Raw genomic sequence first — 18,103 nt, 5'->3', positions numbered from 1 at the left:
TTCTAGGGAATTGGTGGAAATGAATGAAACAAAGGAATGAAATAATGCAACAGATATGGTGGAAAAAAAATGAATGATTGCGATAGAGATGGTGGAAAATGTGTGTTGTGAAGAGTCATAGCAAACGAGTGGTATAGGTTTAATGACAACTGTGGAGATGAAAGTGATTGCGGATACATATGGTGATGAAGGGAGGGATGTTGACATGCAGATGGTGAAGACCTAGGCCATCGATGACAATAACTTAGAAAAACAAGACAAAGATGACACTAACATTGTCAGCATGTTTCCTATGGGCCAAGTGAGGCATTCTCTTCATCAGTCGCGATCAAGAATTTATTCCTACAATATTTTTCTCTCAAAATGCAATAATGGACCCAAAAGAGATTTGGATGAGAAAATCCCTCCACTAATCATAATTAGGAATAATAACCAAGGGGTGCCATTTTTACTAATATGGAGGGTTTATTTATAGATCCAAGATCATACAAGGATAGAAGAGGCAAAGACAGAACTATGATTATAATTTCAGCCCAAAAAACCTTTGAACTCATTAGATACCGTCCATTAAAGTTGGAGAAATCATAGCCATTGATATTGTCTTGTTTGTAGTTGTGGATCTCACATGTGTGCCTAATCATTGCATTTCTCAAAGATTTTGTGTTGGAATCTACAGTGTAGTGCATTTTTCACAGTTTTCTCAATTTATGTACAAAAATTACAATGCTTGCATCAATTTAGGCTAAAAATATTCCACCCAATCATGGTGCAATAAATAGGTGTAAGAAAGGAAAAAAATTAAAGACGATAAAATCACAATTATTGTGCCTTTTTCTTCTTGTTAAATTTTATCATGACGTGTACATACACCGAGAGAAAGGTAGGTGCCATTTATCAGAGCAATATGTGCTTCTAATATCCGTTGTGGAAAATGGTAAGAATAAAAAAATTACGCTGAACACCATACATCAATTATTGAGTGGCACCAATAATTTGCCAACACGAATCATTTGTCATTCCCAATTATAGACAACTTCCATGCATTGGATGCTATCTAAAAAGTCAGATTGTGTCACATGGTGTGTCGGATTGAATAGTAAATTTCATGTTTAACCCTTAAAAATACTAAAATATAGTTTTAAATTTTCAAAATTATTTTATTATAAATTAAAGGTCAGAAAATCCCGTTGAAATACCAAAGCATATAATAAACCCCCACAAATATTTGAACACATCAAGAAAATATATTTTCAAAGTTACAATTATATTTCAAAAAGTGTTAGATTTTTTAAAAATACTAGAATTAATAAAAACCCATAACTTAGTTCTAGAATTGCAATAGTTAATTTATAATTTATAAGTGTACAATTATGATAATTTAAATGAAAATAATCACATAAAACACATGAATGAAAGCATACAAATCAATGTCTTCCAATGTTTTGAAATGTATATCCATTGTCTAATGGGAAATTCCATAAAAGGGATCAAGATCTTTAAAATATGATAATCTAGTCTGTAATTTAGGGCCCTCTTAGTGGATATTAATTCCAGTTTTAGGCTTTCTAGAAGGTAATCAAAAGCTATTTGATTTTCATTGTCTTCTTACTACTTTCTGAAACCAAGATTTTGGTTATTTTGAACTTTGACTGTATGTCATTTTTTCCCCAATTTGATAATTTTTATTACTACAAACAGTTTATTTTTATTTCCTTCGAAAAAATTGTACAAAGACAAACGACCAATTCCAATGGATAGGATGAATATGGAAGATAGAGAAAAATAGAAGATATCTAGTGCTGCAAAATTCAACCCAAGATGTAATATTTAAGATGAGTTTAATTGAAGTCACAAGGATTATATAAGATGGTTCATAAGTAAGGTTCATAGAGGAAATCAAATAATATAAGAGTCAATTTGTATTCTCCAGCAAAAGAGTTTTATTAAAAATTCATGCAATTCGATTTTTGAAACATTAGCATATACGTGGAACTTAAAATATTATTTCACTAGAAACCAATAATGGGAAATTAAAATTATTTATTTTTACCCAAATGATATCAATTTAGATATCATCATGAATTGTTAAATGTTGAAATTGTGAAGAATGTACTGTCAAATGTTTTCTGTTACTACCATTCTGTATTTCCAGGTCCACTGTCATCATTGTGGTGAAATATGGCCATAAAATGAGTCATTATAATTAATTTTTGTTTCATTAGTTGATTCATGCACACATGTTCCATCCCATCAGATATGATAAACTAGGGTTTTTGATCACATAAAGGATCTGTTTCATAGTATGAGTTGAAGCATATAAGTATTATTAAAAGTGTTCATACTTCTTTTTGTTTGAGGTTCTGTTTATTTTTTATCAACTAACACCTTTTTTAATTTTGTGATGTGAATAAAACCAATTCTAATATATGTTTAAGGTTTTAAAAATGTAATTGATATATTAAAGGAAGAGAAATAAAACCAGGAATAATATGAATAATGAAATTTAATTTTTATTACTGTTATACCATTTTAGACTCACCAAATCTTTAGTTTATTAATTTAATATTTTGATTAATTTAATATTGACACATCTCCTAATAAATTTCCGGTTCTACACATCAAAGACATTTTTAAATAACCCTTATTATATTATCGGAAGACAATAAATATAGGTTTTATGAAAGACAAAGGAATGAAATGACACAATCTCGAGTGAGCTTAAACCTTTGTGGAGCACATTTATTGGGAAATATGAGCCCAATCGGACTGAATCTAGGATTGGGTTTTCAGAGGTGTATGCAAAGGAGTCTGGCCCACCAGCTTACTTGCTTTCTAAGACCTAAAGAGCTTCCTAAGATAGGGCAAAATAAGCTTAGAATTAGAAGATCTTAACCAATGAGGAAAAAGGGTATAAATTGGAGGTTTTTAGATACAAGGGAAATAAATTATTAAGTTTGTTTAGACTTATTAATGTGAGTTTTCTAATATTTCCTACCATCTTCTCAGGTTTGCATTGAAAAATGCATGATCTTGGCAAAATATAATGATCCAGACTTGGAAGGAAGCAATGAGGCTCATGAAACAATATTAAGGTTTTATTTTTATCCATATTTGCTATTATTTTCCTTCAATTTCTCCCTTTTCTCTATCCTATTCTCTCCCAAGACACGTGTTGAACCCAAATTTCACGAAAAATTCATCATTTGGAGTTCCAAATGCTGTCTCCATCATCAATTTTGGTATGTCCATACTTTCTCTCTCAATCCCCTCATTTTTGTCCTTTTTCTCTCTATAATATTCCCTTTCACTCTTTGGGCTCTCTTAACAATGTATGCTTCCTTCTCTAAAAGATATAAATAATTTTCCGTTTATTTTTTTCAGCTTTAGGGTTCTTTGTCAGTTGCGTGCACCAGCATAGGCCTCATGTGTAGTCAAATTTCATCAGGTGCACCCCGCATATGCTGGTCCACGCTGGTCCCCTTGAAATCTTAGCCAAAATTATGTGTTGGCGGCTGGTATCAGTGCTGAACTGGCTGAACTAGATAGCAACATGTTGAACTAGGTTAACTCTATGGGTTGTGTGAACCTGGTCAGCACGCCTGCTAAACCGTAGGATTTTGTCAATGTAGCACATGCCTTTGCATATGTTCCACACCAGTCATGCACACCTATGAGCATGCTAACTGTGACTTGTGGATGCCCATAGGGTCATGCCTAGCAAGGCGCACATTGACATAATTTATACCTCAAAAAATTCTTCTAAAATTAGGGGAAACTCTTTGAATGTAATAATATTCGCTATTACTAAAATTTTCATGGAAGTTACTAATATAAAATTATTAAAATTTTAAAAGAAATATTAAACTTATGTAAACAGATATTTATGAATTAAAAACTACAGCTTCTTATATCTTAAGAAAAAAATCCAAAATTTAATTTCTTCCTTCTTATGAACCAACCCCATAATGCTACACATTTTTCAATATTCTAATGGTTTTTGGATAAGTCTTTATTAACACTATGATTAAAAAAATACTTCAATTTGGATTTTTTACTTAAGATTATTTTTTATGTTCACATAAGAAGAAGAAAACACTTTATTTCCTCCTAATGCAAACAGTGTTCAAACCCCAACATTACAAGCAAAACCACATACCACATCACTTCTAATTGTGAACTGAGACACGTCATCAATCCTTGAATTTTTTCAAATAAAATACTCATACTCTAATTTCAATAGAGGATTCTATCAAAATCATACGCAAGGAAGAGGAAAAAACTAAAGGCTTCATCTTAGACATGAACTGCAGTATCCTGACTGTGAAGCCACATACCACATCACTTCTGATTAACAAAAATCATTTTCAACACTAGGTATACCATGACACCGAAAAACTGCACATTGGTAAAATGTCACTGGTTTGAAATCTTGTCTATGGGTTCTTCCAAAATTTCAACTCTGATAGAATTCATTATCCAAAAGAATTTTGCATGTGCCCAACATTGCCAAAAACTTGTTGTCCATTCATAAATTCACAACGGATAATAAGTTCTATGTTGAATTTCATAACTCTTATTGCATTGTGAAGGACAAAGCCACACACTAAATCCTCCGTTGCGGAATAGCTAAACATGGCCTTTACAACCCGAAGCCACCCATCTCGACCAAAGCAAACTTCATACACAAAAAGGCCTCCACTGATGTCTGGCACCCTCGACTTGGACATCCTCAGTTTCACACCCTGCATACCATACTGAAAGATTTGGATTACCTGCTACTTATCTTAATCGACAAACATTTTATGATTCTTGCAATATTTCTAAGTCTCATAAACCACTTTTTTTCTCATCAGTTAATCATTCAAAGAAATGCTTTTGAATTTATCACTCCAATCTTTGTGGTCCCTCTCCAATTATTTCTCACTTTGGTTTTCCCTATTATCTTATTTTTATTGACGACTTAGGCAAATTTTCATGCCATTATTCTCTTAAAAACAAAAGTGATATGCTAGATACATTTAAGGAGTTCCAAAATCGAGTAGAAAGTTAATTTAACACCAGAATCAACTATTTACAATCACCTTATGAACTCTTAATCAAGCCACCACCAAGATATGCTTCATTAAAAACATTTGGTTGTCTTTGTTACCCCTATTTAGGACCATACTATCAACAATTCCTTTTTCTGGGCTAGAGTTCTCCACAATTGGGTTACTAGTGTCTTTCATTGCACACATATAAATTCTTCATCTCTCACATTGTTATTTTTTACTAAAATTATTTTCCATTTTTACCTTCTCCACATTCTAATTGTCTCAAGTTACTTGGACCAAATCTAACTACCCCTAGCCATCCATGTCATTGTGCTCCTCCTCTAATCCCCTCCATCACATGCATGTTTCCTTGATGGAAATATATGTGGTGGCAAGCCAATCACATTCAATATCTCATTCCATGTTCATGAATAGAACATACTGCACGTGTGATGCTTATAATGAAGTATAGGAATACATGATTGGAGTTAATGATTTATCATGAGATTGTAAAATGTTGATCACTATTATTTAAGCATTTTTTCTAAGTATTCTTATTTGAAGGATACTGGAGAAGAGCATTGAAGTATCCCTATAGAATAACACTATCTAGCCTCACTCACATGATGAGTATGGCCGGTCTCGTAACCAATAGTGTGGAGACACTACGGATGGATCGTGAGTGTTCTTTAGTGGAAAGGTTTTACTGAATTGATCTGTACAAATTCTTTAATAATATTATACCTAACTGTCCATCACTTTCATTCATGTTACTGTCCTGTAAGTGGTTCATAGATTAAACATGCCAAGGTTATCTTTAGACTGATAGTTGTACTTTGACTATGACCACCAATTATTTAATCATGGGATTCTAAACAGTATTAGTTCTAGTACACCACGAAATTCAGGAAGATGATTGAGTGGTCAAGATGCAATCTTTCACCCTCGGTATAAGAGGTCACAGCTCAAGAAAGATGATGCGATGAAGTCCTTGGCCAAGGTAGTGAATACTAGAAAAAGTTCTCTGATAATTTCAAAATTCATCAGTACTAACTCGAATGATGGATTAGGGTAGGATAGTCGATCATAACCTAAGTTTTCCTAGGAACATTAACCGGATGCGGGACTATACATACATAGTAATTAATGATGAAAAGATTCCATACGTGAGTTGATAAGACTCTTTTGTATCTTCTAGAGCACGAGGTGTAGCTTGACCCCTTACGTGTTACAGTTTCAAACTATTGATGGGGTTAAATCGATCCAACATTACTTAACCTATATGATGATATAGTCAATTAATTCATAGGGCCACTAAAGGTTATTCTAGCACTAGAGTCATTAACTAAACTGATACATGGGCTTACAGGGTCAGACGCAAATGGTCTTTGGACGTTATAAGATATACTTAAGTTTTTTGGGTTTTTTATAAAAATACGACCGTAGTATAAATAGGGTGAAGGCCTTGAATGAAATTCACCCAGGCTAGAGTGGTTATGGACCTTTCCCTTCTTATCCCTTATTCCCATGGCTCCTATCCATTACCGATAAGATCGAGATGACTTAATGATGGCGATGGAGGTTGAACGGAGCTCATCAGGGTGAAGGAGGTGATTTGATGTGCCAAAGATCATGTGGATATGTCAAGAGGCTACACACATGAGCAGTTTGACTCTTCTCACTCCAATATCCAATAAATCATGTATGGAATTCGTTTACAAGTCCCCCTTTCATGATTTTAATGATACCATTATGATTTTGTTATAAGTCTTCGGCTACATGGAATCCTTATGTTCATCTAGAACAAGGCCTCTAGAATCCAACACTCCCAAATCTAGTCCACTTCATTTACTTTTCCATGTCCACTTCATTTACTTTTCCATCAATCCACCAAGCATCGCCTTGGAAACCTGTCATGATTAGCTACTATGATCTTCCTAACATCATCCTCGATCTTATTCCCATACTAGACCATCCTTGGTCTGATATGATCTTCCTGAAATTTGAATTATTACAGGCTCTTTATAATCAATCTCCTTCACTCTTCCACCGTTGCACTCGTTCTCATGTATCTAGCCCAAAATGGTTAAGTTTCCACCCAACCAAATATGCCCTTCCTCATGGCCTTGTACCTAATCTATCTAAACCAGAAAACCCCACCTCATTCAAGGTCACCGCTAAAAACTCTTAATAGATGGCAGCTATGACTGAGGAATATCACGCTTTAATGCTACATCAAACATGTACCTTGTTGCCGGTCACCCCAACTTTCATGCCATTGGATGTAAATGTGTTTATGGCTTGAACTATATGCCTACAAGATCCTTTGGCAAGTACAAATCCGGTCTCATAGCAAAAGGCAATAGTCAGCAAGAAGGTTTTGATTTTATTGAAGTCATCAGCTGGTTATCAAACATACCACTATTCATATATTTCTCTCGTTAGTTGTTGTCGAAATATGGAAGATCTATCCATTAGATATTTCCAATGTTTTTTACAAGGTGACTTGTAAGAAATTATTTACATGGATGAATCGCCTGGTTTCCAAGGTCCCACTCATCCCACCCACGTCTGTCAGTTACAAAAATCCCTCTATGGCCTCAAATAGTCTCCTGAAGGATAGTTCCACAAAATCACTTCTTCCCTTCTTCTTCTTAGTTTTCTTGGCTCACAAAACAGATACAGCCCTATTATTAAAAATGTTCCCATGATTACATCTTAATTCTTATCTATGTTGACAATATATTAATAATTTTGCCTAACTCTCCTGCCAACATTTCAGTTTTTTTGACATCTACAAGCTGAATTCGCTCTTAAAGACTTAAGCCCACACAGTACTTTCTTGGCATCCAACTTAGTTACCAAAATCATAGCTATACCTTTTTTCAAAGTACATACATAGCCTCCATCCTTAAGTGCCCTCACATGGCTACCTGCAAACCTCTGCCCCCACCATGTGCCTAGTCTGATTCCTCTCTCTCTTATCAACACACTCAATACTTAGTAATATTGACAGCTCGTTGGGACTCGTTAATACCTTACCCTCACATGACTGGACATTGCCTTTGCTATGAGTCATGCATGCCAGAAAATGCACTCTCTGAATTCTGCTGACATGCAAGCTCGCAAGCATCTGCTTCGTTAGTGTAAACCCTAGAGGGTCTGGGGGAGAAGAGAGGTTGAAGGAGAATAGAATGTAATGACATAATGAATGAGAGTTACAAGAGGGGTATATATACCCTTAAGAGATAGAATAGAGAATAGGGCTAATGGGCTTATAGAACAGGGCCCATTAGCCCATAGAGGACATGTCTCACTAACAGCCCCCCGCAAGCGAAGTGTGGATATCGTCCATACCGAGCTTGGATACTGCACGCTGCAAGAGAGGCCTGGATAGGCCCTTGGTAAGCACATCAGCAGCTTGATCAGAGGAAGCAACAAAATCAAGGTCAAAGATGCCCTCGTCAACCCGCTCCTTGAAGAAGTAACGGTCACGTTCCATGTGCTTGATCTTTCCCTGCTGGCCCAGATTCTTGGCCAGTGCAATTGCCGACTTGTTGTCACAGAAGAAGTGAATCGGGCTGGCATACTCAACCCGTAGGTCCTCGGAGTGTTAGTCTGTGCGCAGCGGGCGGCGCGGACGGCGGCCGGCGGGCTGCTAGCTGGGCAAACGGTGGCCTGCGGGCGTAATGCACAGCAGATGGGTGCACAGCAGAGGTCCGACGGCTGGCCGCGCGGACTGCTGGCTGCGGGCGGGCGGTTGCGCGGATGGCTGCTCGCGGGCGACGGCGTCGCGACGGCTGGCCGTGGCGAACTGCTGTCTGCGCGGGCGGCTGCTTGTGGCGGACGTCCGCGCGGAAGCTGCGCGCGCGGACTGCTGTCTGCGGCGGGCGGCAAGGCGCGGCCAACAGCAGCTGCGCGCGGCGACAAGAGGCGGCGCGCGCTTCTGGACGGCGCGCGCTAGGGCTGCACACGGCTAGGGCTGCGCGGACTGCTACCTGCGGGCGGCGGTCTGTGTGCGGCTAGGGCTGCACACAGGCTGGATGGCGAACACGACTAAAGTCGTGTACCCGGAGGATGATGTCAAGTCCTCCACTAGGATCAAGAGCTTGAGCTTTGATACCATGTAAACCCTAGAGGGTCTGGGGGAGAAGAGAGGTTGAAGGAGAATAGAATGTAATGACATAATGAATGAGAGTTACAAGAGGGGTATATATACCCTTAAGAGATAGAATAGAGAATAGGGCTAATGGGCTTATAGAACAGGGCCCATTAGCCCATAGAGGACATGTCTCACTAACAGTTAGCTTAAAGCATCATTTCCTCTGGTTTGGTCCTTTCCACTAACTTTGCTTTAAATATTAATGCTTTTAGTGATGCATATTGCATTGGGTTCTAGAGGCATTGATATGGATGAATAAATCAAGACATTCCATAGTGGAATACTTAAACTGAATCAAATGACGTTGATAAAATCATTGAACGAAGTACCTGTGCACAGATTGCATCCGTAATTTATTTGATCCGAGTATGAGATGAGTCAAGCTGCTCAAGTTTTCAGCCTCTAGATATTACCACATGGTCCTCGACATGCCGAATATCCTCCTTCTCATTGACGAGCCGTGATCAATCTTTGTCACTGTCATTACGTCGTCCCGATCATATAGGGAGTGATGAAGAAGTGTAATAACAAAAGAGAAGAAGGGGAAGGCCCCTGAACAATTCTGTCTAAGGTGAATTTCGTTTAGGGCCTTCCCTGATTTATACTAAGTGTGCATTTTTCATAAAATCCCAAAAACTCAAGTATATCTTTCGACGTCCAAAGGACCATTTACGTGTGACCCTCTAGGTCCAAGTATCATTCTAGTTAATGACTCTGGCAGCCCAATAACCTTTATTGGCCTTCCATAATAATTAACTATATCATCATTTAAATTAATTAATGTCATATCGATTTAATCCAATCGATAAGTTGAGTCTCCGACACGTGGGGTGTCAAGCTACACCTTGTGCTCTAAAAGATAAAAAGGAGTTTATATCAAATCACTCATGGAACCTATTTGTCATCGACTACCGTGTATGGATAATCCTTCATCTACTTGAGGCTCCTAGAATGACTTGGGGTATTTGTCAAACCCTAATCAGTCATCTAAGTTAGTACTTCTGCGTTTGGAAATCACCAGAGAACTCTTCTTTGATACTTAACTACCTTGGCCAAGGACTTCATCACATCGTCTTCCTTGAGTTGTGACCTTTGATACTGAGGGTGGACGATCCCATCTTGATCACTCAATCATCTACGTCAACTTCTTGATCCACCCGGATTAGGACTATTTGGAATCTCATGATTAGGGACACGTAGGTCATAGTGAAAGTATAATTGTCTGTGCATAAGAAGTTTTTGGTGTCTCAGGTCTAGGGACCACTTACACAACCGTGACGTGAATCAACCTGATTGACAGCTCAGAATAATATCATCCAGGGATTCATACGTATCAATTTAGTGAACTCTTTCCATTAAAGAACAGCCACTATCTGTCCTTAGTGTCTCCACACTAATGGCTAGGGGAACTGTCATACTCATCATATGAGTGAGGGTAGATAGTGTTATTCTATCCACATTGATGTCCTTCTCGTGTATCCTTTGAATAGGAAAATTTAGAATGCATGCTTAAAGACTAGTGATCTCTGTATTAGGATTTCATCACAATTTACTGAATTCAATCATGTATTCATGGACTTCAGTATAGGCATCATTGAATATGTTCTTTTAATGAATATGGAACGAGATGTCTGATTGGCTTGCCAGCCACATATATTTCCATCATATTGAACATGTGATCCTTATGGTCGACTCTCCAACATTGCTTTCCTAGCCAATTTTGGTGCTAATCCATTGGAGCTCTAAACAAAATCCCATTGTGACCTGTTCAATTATAGAGGTCGAAGACAAGGTCCTGGCTAACTTTGCCATCAAATTCCTTTAGTTTCAATCTCCCCACAATGAACTATACCTTCTTCCCTGATTATCCCCCATCCCCGGTGTGACAACCTTGGTGCTACATATCTCTCCATCAATCCAGACTTCCATACTCACACTATGCATGTCAAGATTGATTATCATTTTGTTTGAGAACAAGCAGCTAGCAAGAATCTTCAGATAAAATTTGTGTCCAACGAAGACTAGTCAGTGGATGCGATGACCAAATCTCTTCTCAAAGATTGCTTCAACACTCTTATGGCCAACCTTTACAACTCAGTTGTGCCTCCACCACTGCCCTTGACATGAGGTGTTAGTGAGTCATACAACTCGGTATCCCTTGTGGCCAAAAGGTACCATTAATAAACACTAGTGAATAAAAACTACTCAGATACCCCTATATGTGTTAAGAGAATAAAACGGCTAAGATTAAATCTTAATATAGTCACAATAACAGCTATATTAAGTTCAGTAACTTAACGATCATATCGTAGTAGATTATAAATATACAGAGAGGGGAAAACTATAAAAGGACAACAACAATTCCATTTTCTCTACCTCTCCATTTTTTTATCATTCCCCTCTCTTTCAAGCAAGAGAAATTCTCTATAGAAACTTATAGAAAACACTGTTCATGTCCTTTCATCTAGTGTCACTGGAATAGTATCCAATGATTGGACGGGGTGTCATGCCCTCTTAGGCGTGATGAAATTGTTATGAGTTTTGTCAAAATCCAGGACACAATGTGACGTGACTGAAGATGTGACAAACAAGACATTATAATCTCATATGTTACTATCATTATCTGTCATGTCATGTCTGAACCAGTTCTAGGACTTGCCGCTCCATAGTCATAACAATTTTTATCTTTAAAATTGTTAAAATTGAATGATTATTCTTAAACACTATTTTAAAGTCATTGATACTAACAAGGGGCTCTTTCAAAAACTGGATAAAACAAATTGTAGAATATCAAAGAACAATTGTGCTGAACCCTGACGCTTCCCAAAAATTTTCCCTTTATTTAACATTTGTGTTTCAAAGGTCGTGTTGATGCCTGACAAAGATAGGGAGAGAAAAAATATAGAGGTATAGAGAGAGAGAGAGAGAGATAGAGAGTTAAGACAAAGAGAGAAAGAGAGAGGGATAAATTCATAGAGATAAAGACAGAGAGAGAGGCAAAGAGTTAGAAAGAAAGACATAGAGAGAAAGTCATACGGAGAGAGAGAGAGAGAGAGAGAGAGAGAGAGAGAGATTTAGAAAGAGGAACATAGAGAGAAAGAGAGAAAGAGACAGAGAGACAAAGTCATATAGAGAAAGACAGAGAGAGAGAGAGATAAATAGAGAGAGAGAGAGGGAGAGACATGCAGATAGAGAGAGAGATTACATGAGTGAGAAAGAGGCAGAGAGTTAGAAAGAAAGACTTAGAGAGAAAGTCATAGGGAGAGAGACGGAGGGTTAGAAAGAGCAACATAGAGAGAAAGAGAGAGAGAGAGAGAGAGAGAGAGAGAAATTCATAGAGAGAAAGACACAGCGAGGGAGATAGATAGAGAAAAAGATACAAAGAGTGACATACATAGAGAAAGAGAGAGACTAACAGAGAGAGAGAGGCAGAGAGTTAGAAATAGAGGCATAGAGTGAAAGTCAAAGAAAGAAAGAGAGAGAGAATTAGAAAGAGAGAGGGATACAAAGTCATAGAGAGAAGGATAGAGAGAGAAAAAGAGAGAAGAAGAGAGATAGAGAGAAAAAGAGAGAGAGGAAGAGAGCGAGTTAGAAAGAGACATATAGAGAAAGAGAAAGATAGTGATAGCAGGAAAGTCAGAGAGAGAGTGAAAAAGAGAGAGACATTGACAGGAAGAGAGAGGGAGAGAAAGTCATAGAGAGAAAGATAGAGAGAGAAAAAGAGAGAGGGAGAGAGAGAAAGAGAGAGGGAGAGAGAAAGAGAGGGTGAGAGAGAGGGAGGGGGAGAGGGAGAGAGAAAGAGAGGTAGAGAGAGAGGGAGAGAGAGAAAGAGAGGTAGAGAGAGAGGGAGAGAGGGCGAGAGAGTTATAAAGATAGTTAAAAAGAGAGACATAGAGAGAGAGGGAGAGAGGGCGAGAGAGTTATAAAGATAGTTAAAAAGAGAGACATAGAGAGAAAGAGAGAGAGCGAGAGAGAAAGGGAGAGTCATAGAGAGAAAGACACAAATAGAGAGAAAGTCATAAAGAGAATAAAGAGAGAGAAAGAGAGACATAGAGAGAAAGTCAGAGAGGGAGAAACTCATAGAGAGAGAAAGTCATAGAGAGAACAGAGAGAGAGGGAGAGAGAGAGAGAGGTTTTCCCAAGATTAGGGGGGTTTTCCTAATTTAACGGGAGTTCTTCTCTGATTAGGGGGTTTTCTGAAGTTGTTCCATGATTATACGTATGCCGTGGGTAAGCAAGCTATTTCTCAGCTCATATCTTAATGGATAAATTATGCTATCCAATTCTGACGGACTAAAGATGCTTATGACTTAAATTATGATTCTGTATAGTTGAGCAGATTCATTATAGATTATAGTGAAATAAACAATAATACTCCCTAACCACAATATAAACTTTAATAAATATATGAAAACCATTCCGTCCATGTTTCTTTATACTGGTTTATATATCTACAAAATTTATTTCTATATAACTACCTCGCTATCTATATGTATGTGTATGTATTTGTTATCCATCTCTCAGTCTCTGTCTCTTTCTCACTCTATTTATTTCTCTCTCTTTCTAGTTCGATGTACTTGTACCATCATCTCTGTATCTCTTCTTCCCATTCTCTCTCTCTCATCGATATCTTCATGTAAATTTTCTCTCTTGATTTCTCTATCTATCTCTTCATATCTTTTATTTTGTATCGCTCTATATTTTTAATTCTGCATCCCTCTAAATAGAGATGTTCAATTTTATTTAGAGGGTTGAAGAACACAAGGTTTGACACAAAAATAAATGCATTTACTAAGGTGATATGTATTACAAGAGGGGTTTATATTTATTTATGAATATGTTTGTCCTCGCTCAGCGATCAAGAAGAAGAAGGTAGAATGAAGAATGAAGAAGGAAGAAGAGAAGGAAAGGGAAGAGAGAGAGATAAATCGCTGTCATGAGATTAAGATCTTTCTTATGCCACACTGAATGATTTAATAATGTTTGTATTTATACTATAAGTTTATAGTTATAACGTATAGCTAATTTTATATAATTGTAGCTGTTATAACGGGTATAACGGCAACAGTAAGGCTAATGCAAGCCGTGAATCCTATCTATATTTACTCCTATCTATGTGAATCGTAGCCATTATAACGTGTATAACAGCTACATTAAAGCTAATACTAGCAGTTGGATCCTATCTATATTTAATCCTATCTATGTGAATCGTAGCCGTTATAATGTGCATAACGGCTACAGTAAAGCTAATCCTAGCCATTGGATCTATCTATATTTGATCCTATCTATGTTTAAATTTATATTGAATCCTATTTATCTAATCTCTAACAAGTATAAGGGGTATGTGTCCAATTATTACTAGCTACTCTTTATAAAAGTTCCTATCAGGCCACATCAGCTCCACAAGTTGCTGACTCCTCTTCAATTTATACAGATCACAACAAAGTAGGTAAAGTGTTCCCATGCCTTCTAAAAAGCTACATCCTACTTAACATCTTTGGAGGCTAAGTATATCATAATTGGAGTGCATATGGTAATCTGATGAGCGAAACAATGCAAAATAACTGATCCTTCAATACTTCAAGAAGAAGAACATGGAGATTTCTTAAGCTACAGGCTTTTATGTCAACACAAGAAAATAACCTTAAGTCTCTCTATGAGTAGCTCTCTCCATCCCTATAACTATCTCACTATGATGCATGTATGAATCGCTGGTTCTCTTCCACTCTATTTTTATATCAATAGTTTTATCTTTTTTTCCTTCACTTTCGTTTACCGCCGTACATCTCATTTTTTCTTGATCCCATTTTCTCTATCTCTATTTATATATCTCCTTATCTGAATCTCTATACTTTATCTCTTTTGTTCTCTCTCTGTATTTTATCTATTCTTTGGTCCAAATATCTGTATGTCTCTAATTTCAATCGTTCAAGACAGAGAAGTAAAAATTGATTTGTTGGTTGAGCTTTGATCGAGTTGAAGAACAGAATACAAGTAAATAGAACTGAATCCTTTAACATTTCAAGGACAAGGACTTTGACATTTTAAAAAAAAACGCCTTCTAAGTCAACACAAGATGAATACCTCTGGTCTCTCTGAGTAGGGGGAACCCCAAGAAAATGATTGATCGCTGTATGACGCAATGACTGTGGACCCTGTTGATTGGAAGTGGTAAACTTATTGCTCTTTAGTTTGATCATAACAAACCTCATCATTTTAAGTAACATAGACTTAACCTGCGAGTTCAGTTAATATCCACCTTAAACTTTTTTTAACTTTATTCAGTCACTTAACTGGGCTTAAAGATTACTTATGATGTACAGAATTTATTTATATCAAATTCACAATATTAAACTTTTGTTTAAATGAAAAGGTAAAATGGATAAATAAATCCCTCCATGATTCTATTTTGATATTTACAATAATTTTCCACCTTGGTGAAAGAGAGTTTCGAAAAATGGATAGATATCATAGTCCAGAAGGGATACCATCAACTGACGTTTTAATGTTTTTTGTCACCACGAGATAAATAGGCATTTAAAAATGGAGTACTCCTTAAATTGTGTTAGGATTGTCCCTACTCTTCGGATCAGATCCACTGAGACCGTCTGGGAAAGGTGGTCCTCAAACTCTCTGACGCAGATAGTGACAATCTACTCTTGAAAACCAAATTGAAGATCCATGACATGCTTTCTACAATTTTTTAAGTGTATAAATCGTAGGAGAATGCTTTGAATTCGCCTTCATTTTTATAGTTGTTGGCCATCTATTTTATAATGAACTGCATGTGGCATCAAGAGATCCACTTATTACTACTAATTTATAGGACATGAACCTTAACCTGTGAGCAACAAGTTGCAGGCAGCGTAACATGTTTTGGATACGAAGGGTCCTGTAAATTATCAAGAGATCCAGAGATGAGAGACGCACAGAGACACATTTTGTAGATCGGGGTTGAAAGAGAGGGAGAAAGATTGGAAGAGAGAGGCGGAGAGTGTTGGGGTTTGTCAGCCCCCCCATTACGAGATTGTTGAGAGGGGGGGCTTGACTAGTCAAGCTTCACCCTCCCCTCTTGTCTCTTTGTGGGAATATGAAGAGGCTTGCTTGGGGAATATGAAAAGGCTCATGGCTTTTCACATTCCAGACCTTTCACATTCCCTGAACCTGTACTTGGCCCTATATATATAGAGGGCAAACCTGTTCTCAAAGGCAATGCATATGAGTTTTCTGTTCATTCTTCTTGTATCTTCTTCTCTTCTCCTCTCTCTCTCCCTTGGTTTGTCTTCATCACTCCTTAGTGGTCACTCCCTCGGCTTGGGAGTTCAAGGAGTTGCTCTGCAACGCCACACGAGAAGCTAGTGCCCTGCACCGAGAGCCTTGGACGTTGACGTCACGCCGGTGACGTAAGAGGTTCTTGTTTTCTGTCTCTATACGCCGACACATTTATCTTGTCCGAGTTGATTCCCCATTTCTACCGAAGCGTCTTGGGTCATTGTTCTCTTCAACGAGTTTCAACAGAGAGATTGGGACTGAGCAAGAGAAAATGGGTTCAAGAGATTGGGGTTGGTAGAGAGAGATGGAGGGATATTGAGAGATTCAAAGTGACATTAAGATAAGAGAGATTGAAAGATCAGATTGATAGAGAAAGCTAGAGAGAGGGATAAAAATTGAGAACGACCGAGGGATTCAGGTTAAGAGGGAGAGATATAGAGAGCTCTTGTAATAAAGATAGAGGGGGTAATCTTGTTGAGGCCACGAGAGAGACCGATGGATAGAGAGCTCTTGTGGAGAGAGAGAGACCGAGAGAAAGACAGAGGTCTTGTAGAGGGAGGATGAGAAAGAGAATGAGAAGAAGAGAGAGTCAGAGACAGATAGAGGGATAAAGCGAGAGCGAGGGAGGGCGAGAGGAAGAGAGAGTCAGAGACAGATAGAGGGAGAAAGCCAGGGCGAGGGAGGGTGAGAGGAAGAGAGAGTCAGAGACAGAGAGGGAGAAAGCCAGGGCGAGGGAGGGTGAGAGGAAGAGAGAGTCAGAGACAGAGAGGGAGAAAGCCAGAGCGAGGGAGGGTGAGAGGAAGAGAGAGTCGGAGAGAGAGAGAGAGAGAGAGAGAGAGAGGGAGAAAGAAAGAGAGACGAAAAACTTGTATCTCGCTAGTCGCGAATCTATCCAGTCCCGTCCCCACAGTCGAGCCAGCTGTAGGGCAATCAAATCGCGGGAACACCGTCAAGCCACATATTTTTTGGTGAAAGGGACTTATGAACATACTAAATTATGACAGACAGGCTTTGCAAACGTAGGCCTGGTAGATCAGCGACACAAGGATTGTACAGCCTGGCCAACTCTTACGCCGTATTAAAGATCTTACTCCGTCTCTCCGTCCAGTTCAATAACGCTGGTAAAGATCTTCAGCCGTCAGCCGTGCAAGGGAAAGGATCCATGTTTTGGGTCGACACGTAGGTCAACGTGGGGGAAAGGATGCCCATAAAATTAAAACTTCTTACAGAGAGAGAGAGAGAGAGTTAGAAAGATAGACATAGAGAGAAAGAGAGAGAAAGAGTGAGAGAGAGAGACTTAGAGAGAGCGACATAGAGAGAGTTAAAAAGAGAGACATAGAGAGAAAGAGAGAAAGTCATAGAGAGAATAGAGAGAGAGAGAGAAAGTCATAGAGAGAATACAGAGAGAGAAAGTCACAGAGAGAATAGAGAGAGAGAAAGTCATAGAGAGAACAGAGAGAGAGAGAGAGAGTCATAGAGAGAATGGAAAGTCATAGAGAGAGAGAGAGAGAAAGTCATATAGACAATAGAGAGAAAGAGAGATAGTAGATGGGAGTGACGCAGAACGATAAAGAGCTCGTTTAGCTACAGTCACTTGTAAACCAAACCAATCCTTGGTGATCTCTTTCTTGATCTT

This window comes from Wolffia australiana, chromosome 4 (genome assembly GCF_029677425.1).
Source record: "Wolffia australiana isolate 7733 chromosome 4, ASM2967742v1".
NCBI classification, from domain to species: Eukaryota; Viridiplantae; Streptophyta; class Magnoliopsida; order Alismatales; family Araceae; genus Wolffia; species Wolffia australiana.
Note: the sequence above shows the minus strand (reverse complement) of the source record.